This window comes from Ailuropoda melanoleuca, chromosome 19 (genome assembly GCF_002007445.2).
Source record: "Ailuropoda melanoleuca isolate Jingjing chromosome 19, ASM200744v2, whole genome shotgun sequence".
NCBI classification, from domain to species: Eukaryota; Metazoa; Chordata; class Mammalia; order Carnivora; family Ursidae; genus Ailuropoda; species Ailuropoda melanoleuca.
Window position 1 is genome coordinate 21,249,042 of NC_048236.1, and position 7,333 is coordinate 21,256,374.

Genomic DNA, 7,333 nt, shown 5'->3' on the forward strand with positions numbered 1-7,333 from the left:
CAGAGAAAGACAATTATCATATGGTTTCACTCATTTATGGAACATAAGAAATAGCAGGGAGATCGGTAGGAGAAGGAAGGGAAGAATGAAGGGGGAGTAAACAGAAGGGGGAATGAACCACGAGAGACTATGGACTCTGGGAAACAAACTGAGGGCTTCAGAGGTGAGAGGGGTGGGGGATTGGGATAGGCCAGTGATGGGTATTAAGGAGGGCACAAATTACATGGAGCACTGGGTGTTATACACAAACAATGAATCATGGAACACTACATCAAAAACTAAGGATGTACTGTTTGATGACTAACATAACATAATAAAATTTTTTAAAAAAAATCTTGTTTGTCTGACATAAGTATGGCTACTCCAGCTTTCTTTTGATGTCTATTAACATGATAGATGATTCCCCACCCCCTCACTTTCAATCTGGAGGTGTCTTTGATTCTGAAATGAGTCTCTTATAAGTAGCATATCTATAGGTTGTTTGTTGTTGTTGTTGTTGTTGTTTTGTCTATTCTGATACCATATGTCTTTTGATTGGAGCATTTTGTCCATTTACATTCAGAGTAATTATTGATAGATATAAATTTAACGCCATTGCATTACTTGTAAAGTTGCTGTGCCTATTGATTTTCTTTTTTCCTTTCTACCCTTTGTTGCTTTTGGTCTCCTTTCAAGCTCAAAGTATCCCCTTTAATATTTCTTACAGAGCTGGTTTAGTGTTTATGAACTCCTTCAGTTTTTGCTTCTGTTGGAAACTCTTAACTCACCTACTATTCTGAATGAGAGTCTGGCTGGATAAAGTATTCTTAGCTACATATTTTTTCCCATTTAGCATGTTGATTATATCATGCCACTTTCTTTTGGCCTACCAGATTTCTGTGGACAGGTCTGCTACTAACTTTGTGTGTTCTACCCTTGTAAATTAAAGACCTTTTGTCCGTAGATGCTTTCAGAATCCTCTCTTTATCTCTGTATTTGTTTCACTATGATATGTCTTGGCATTGACCTGTTTTTGATGATTTTGATGGGATTCTCTCTGCCTCTTAGACTTGAATGTCTGTTTGCTTCCCCAGATGAAAGAGGTTCTCAGCAATAATTTGTTCAAATAAACCTTTTGCCGCATTTCCTGTTCTTCTTCTTCTGGGACTCCTATGATATGGATATCATTGTCCTTTATGGAATCAATGAGTTCCCTACGTATATATTCATGAGCTAATACTTTTCTTTCCCTCTTCTTTTCAGCTTCACTATTTTCCATAATTTTAGCTTCTATATCACCTATTCATTCTTCTTCTTCCATCCTCATTGTGATTACATCCAATCCATTTTGCATCTCAGTTATAGCATTTTTTATTTTGGCCAGAAGTGTTTTTAGCTTGTTTATCTCTGCAGCAATGGTTTCTCTGGTGTCTTCTATGCTTTTTTCAAGCCCAGCTAGTCTTCTTACGACTGCTGTTCTAAATTCTTTGTCAGATATATTACTTATATCTGTTTTAAGCAAATCCCTGACTATGATTTCTTCTTGATCTTTCTTTTGGGGAGAAGTTCTCCCTCTTGTCATTTTGCCTAGGTTTCTGTCTTATGCATGTTATGAAAGCTTGTTTTATTTCCTGCTCCTGAGAGTAATGTTATATTAAGAAGGTTTCATACACTGTCCAGGGCCTGACACTTTGGAAGTGTTTCTGATGTATTCTGTGTGCACTCTGCTGTTGTATTGTGGCTGCTTTTTCCCACAGGTTAGTCCTCTGCAGAGTTCCTTCTTGGTTGCCATGGGGCGTGTTTGGACCGTTAACAAGGTGTGCTTTGATTTGTTTGTGAAAATTAGCCTGATTAAAAAAGAAAGAAAAAAAAAGCTGGATCCAAAAAAAAAGAGAGAAGGAACAAAAAAGCAAACAAACAGACAAACAAAAAACTATAAGTCTGATTTCAAAGAACAAGGAAGAAAAAAAGAAAAAAAACCCAGGAAGGTTGATCCAAAAAATGAGAAAAGGAAACAAAAAAAAACAAAAAAAACCAGTAAACAAAAAACTATAAAACTGATTCCAAAGAAAAAAGGGGGTCCTGGTCCTCTTTCCACCAGAACGGGAGCTGATGCTTTGGAACACTCTATGATCAGTAGACTTGGTACATGCAGGGTCCTGTGTTGATCCTCAGGTGGAGAGGCCCACTGCACTGGTTCGGTCAGACCTGCCCTGGTAAAGATGTCCCTGCAGGGCACAGGGGTATGGGTTTTGGTGTAAGCAGCTCCAGCCTCCACTGGTGGTGCTGTGTTGCTCATTGAAGTCTGACTGTACTGGTGAGCAGGGTGGGGGGGGGTGGAAGATGGTATCACCCTGCCTTCTTGGCCTGGGGAGAACTCACACCCATCACTGTTTAGGAAGCTCTCACAGAAAAGCAAAAAATCTCCCTTCCTGTCTCCCAGGCTTCCATCAGATCCCTGCCCTCAACCTGTCTGTGCCCAGTCCATCAGCACACTGGGAACCACAGCTGTTCTGTGCCACTGTTCTCAGGCATGTGGCTGGGATTCAAAACTTCAAATCCCAAAGGAGTTATCAAGGCACAGACCCTATCCGCTCCTTCAGAGGAGAGCCTCATAGCACTGCGCCTGGCACTCTTCTGTCCAAGAAAAGCAGTCACATGGCTGTGCAGGTGCCTGGAGTCTATGGTGAAGCACAGCAAGCAAAAAGCTGTGACCAGGTTATCTGCCTTCTGCATGTGCCTCTCTCCCCTGCTATTGAATGGCCTCTCAATGGCACCCACCAGTTTCCTTGTCCTTGGAGAGGCAACATACCCACTTCCAAATGTACTCCAGCAACGGGAATGTTCTCTCCCAGTGTGCCAGGAGATCTCCACACCACACTGTTCACCATCTGCTCCCAGGCCTCCACCATCCCTCTCCCCAGGAGCACCATTGTCCACCCAACTTGATTCCAGTGAGTCGCACAGACTTCTAACACCTCAGAATTTGAGCTCCACTGTTTGCAAAAAACTTGCCATACTCGGTTCCTCTCGATTCCCCAGTCAATGTGCTTGGGGGAGTGTTTTTTTGCATGAACCCAATGCACTACTCCCTCCCCCTTTCACTCTCTCTCCCTGTCTTCTCTCTGCCAACAAAAAGTAGTCTTGATTGGAGAAGGGCAAAGTGGAGGCCATTTGGAAGCTGTTGTGTAATCCAGAGCAATCATTTCTTCTTCTAATTTATCAATCTTTTCCTGGCTTCAATCATTTTCCTTGCCATTTTCTCTTTTGTCTTTATCAGAGATTGGGGAAACAAAATTATTCTGACTCCAGGACAAAAAGTAGGTCCTTTGTAAAGGTGAGAACCTCGTTATGTTTTCATTTCCCATGTCAAAGTTCTTATATTCACAAGTGAGTTTCTTTAACGTTTGAAAATATTTCTTTTAAAGATGACTTTAAAAAAACTTAATGTCAAAGCTAAACCACCATGTTAATCATTTTAATCTGGTTCTTTCTTGAATCATTGATAAACTTTAATCAGTTATACAATTATTGATGTTAGCTTGTTAGGTACAAATATTTAAAGGCCTCTGTGCTACACTTAAACCTGTTAGTAAATATTCACTTGTATATTGTGAATGATTTCTCTCTGCCTATGCCTTTCCTTTTCATTTTCTTATTGCTATCTTTGATAAATAAAATTTATAAATGTTTAAGAATAATGACCCACCTTTTCATCTATACCTGGTAAAGTTGAAAATTGTCTAGGAAGTTCTGAAAAATAAATGAATAAGTTGAAATTTTAATTGCCAGAAAAAAACCATATTATAAAGTTGAACAGTTTAAACACATTGGTTCTTCCAAGAGATTCAAGAATATACAAATATTTGGAAATAAAAATGTGGCATTTTAGATATCTGGGATCCATGCATCATCCTGGAAATATTAATAAAGAGCATTATTAATCTATTACTATATAACAAATTATCATAAATTTGGTGACTTTAAAAAACACAAATCATTTCACAGTTTCCATGAGTGAGGAGTCTGGGCACATGTTATTGGGTTCTATATTCAGGATCTCACAAAGGCAAATTCAAACTGCAGCCCAGGCTACTATCTTAACTAATGTGCATGGCCATCTTTCAAGTTCACTGGTTGTTGCAGAATTCAATGTCTTGTAGTTATTGGACTGAAATTGTTCCTTTGTTGTCTCTGATATATGGCACTCTCCACAAGATGACAGATTGCTAACTCCAGGACAACAGGATAACACCTTTCCTCTTTGAATCTCTCTGGATTCTTCCATTTCTGACCTCCAGACTATTTCAAAGACCCCACCTCAGTCAGACTCATCCAAGGTAATCTTTGATGAACTTAATTGATTAAGAATCCTAATTACATATGCAAAATACCTTCATCTTGCCTATGACCCAATATAATCACTGAGTGTGTCTCATCATATTTATAGATGTCACCCACAATCAAAGGTTGGGATTGTATAGAATGTGTACTTGAGGGAGGTGTGGGAAGGAGGGGAAATCAAATAACTAAAGAGTTAGAAGAATATATTGGTGAACATTTAGTCCTCCTATTGTGGAGAAAAAACATTCCCTGAATGTAAAAAAAAAAAAAAGGTGGGGGGATCATTTCATGAAGAAGATGACAGGGGCACCTGGGTGATGCAGTCAGTTAAGCATCCCACTCTTGGTTTCAGCTCAGGTTATGATCTCAGTGTCACGAGATCAAGCCCTGCCTTAGGCTCTGCGTTCAGTGTGGAGTCTGCTTGAGATTCTCTCTCCCTTGCCTTCTGGCTCTCTCTCCCTCTCTCTAAAATAAATAAATAGGGGCACCTGGGTGGCACAGAGGTTAAGCGTCTGCCTTCAGCTCAGGGCGTGATCCTGGCATTATGGGATCGAGCCCCACATCAGGCTCCTCTGCTATGAGCCTGCTTCTTCCTCTCCCACTCCCCCTGCTTGTGTTCCCTCTCTCGCTGGCTGTCTCTCTCTGTCAAATTAATAAATAAAATCTTTAAAAAAAAATAAATAAATCTTTTTAAAAAGAAGATGATATATTTACAAAATTATTCTTAATTATGTAAAGTGATAAAAATGATAAAATATGAAAAACCCAAAAAATATTTTTACATTTATAATCTAAATTGTTCATATGCAAACATCCCTTACAAATGAACAAGAAAAAATAATTTAAATAGGAAAATGGAATGATTCCATGAATAAGAATCTTCAAACATCATACTAGCTCATATTCATATTGATTTAACTCTGCTACATTCTGTGCTAAGTACATGCTATCAGTTAATCTTCACAATGAGTTTGTGATGAGATAATATTATTATACCAGCTATAAGTTGAATTGTGTTCCCTCCAAAAAGATATGTTGGAGTTCTAATCCCCAGTACTTCAGAATATAAACTTATTTGGAGATATCTTTATAGACTTAATCAAGTTAAAATTAATTCATTAGGGTGGGCCTTAATCCAATATGACCAGTGGACTTATAAAAAGGGGTAATTTGACACAAAAATAGAAATGCATAAAAGGGAGAAAATATTAATAGACACAGAGAAAACAGACATCTATAAGTCAAAGTGAGAGCCATCAATAAGTCAAAGTGAGGCCTCAAACAAATCCTTCCCTTATGGCCTCTCAAAAGAAGTAAATCCTGCTGACACCTTGACTTCAAATCTTTAGCCATCAGGACTGTAAGAAGATAAATTTCTGTAAACTAACCATTTGTAGTACTTTGTTAAAACAGCTTTAGGAAATAAATACAATACCTTTATACATAAAGGAAAATGAGGAGACACAGAAATATGTCCCAAATGAAAGAATAAGACAATATCACAGAAAACACATAAGTTAAATGGAGATAAGCAATATGCCTGATGGAGAATTTAAAGTAATATTGATAAAGGTGCTCACTGGACTTGAGAAAAAAATGGAGGACATCAGTGAAATCCTTAACAATGAGATTTAGAAGAATGAAACAGAGATGAAGAGTACAATACATGAAATTAAAAATACACTACATGGAATAAATAGTAGACTGGACAAAGCAGAAGAAAAAAAATCTGTGACCTGGAGGACAGAGTAATGGAAAGTAATTAAGCTTAGTAGGTGAGAGGAAAAAAAATATGCAAAATAAGAATAGACTCAGGCATATCAGCAACACCATCAAATGTAATAATATTCACATTGTAGGTATCTCAGGAAGAGAAGAAAGAGAAAAAGGGGCAGAAAAATTATTTGAAGAAATATTAGTTGAAAACTTCTTGAATCTGGGGAACGGAACAGAAATCCAGATCCAAGACCCACAGAGCTCCCCCAACAAAATCAAGCAGAGAAGATCCACACCAAGACACCTAATAACAAAGATGCAAAAAGTAGTGATAACAACAGCATTTTAAAAGTGGCAAGGGAAAAGAAAGAAGTTACATACAAAGGAAACCTCACAAGGTTCTGAGCAGAGTTTTCAGCAGAAATTTGCATGCCAGAAGAAGTGGTATAATACATTCAAAGTGCTGAAAGCGGAACACTTGGGTGGCTCAGTCATTTAAGCATCTGCCTTTGGCTCAGATCATGATCTCAGGTTCCTGGGATCGAGTCCCACATCAGGCTCCTAGCTCAGCAGGGAGCCTGCTTCTCCCTCTGCCTGCTGCTCCCCCCAGCTTGTGCTCCTGCTTGTTCTCACTCTCTCTCTCTGACAAATAAATAAATAAAACCTTTTTTTGAAAAGTGCTGAAAGGAGAGACTTTGCGGCCAAGAATACTTTATTCAGCAAGGTTAACATTCAAAATAGAAGGAGAGATAAAGAGTTTACCAGATAAACAAAAGTTAAGGGAATATATGACCACTAAGCTAGCCCTATGGAAATGTAAAAGGGGACTATTTCAGTGGAAAGGAAAGACTTTAAGCAAGAGTAATAAAAGAAGGAGCACAAGAGCAGTAGAAATAAGTGTATCTGTAAAATCAGTCAAGGAACCCACAAAATAAAAGAATGCAAATAAAAGAATGTAAATACCTAAAATGTGGAAAGGAGAGGAGTAAAGCATGGGTTCAAACTTAAGCCACCATCAACTTAATATAGATGACTATATACAGAAGATGTTATATATAAACATAATGGTAACCACAAATCAATAACCAATAACAGATATGCAAATATAAAGAAAAAGGAGTCCAAGTATGTCACTATAGAAAGCCAACTATTCATAAGATAGGAGAGCAAGAGAGAAAAAGATCAGAGTAAAATTATAGAAGCAACCATAAAATAAGGAACAAAATGCAATAAATGCATACTTAAATAATTGTTTTGCATGTAAATTGACTAAACACTCACCCAAAGACATAGG

At 38.0% G+C, this 7,333-nt stretch overlaps 1 pseudogene; it reads right to left on the reverse strand.

Annotated features, from left to right (window-relative positions):
* LOC117797176 overlaps nt 1–2,912 on the reverse strand; it is a 153,831-nt pseudogene extending 150,919 nt beyond the window's left edge.
* Between the last annotated feature and the right edge of the window lie 4,421 nt (nt 2,913–7,333).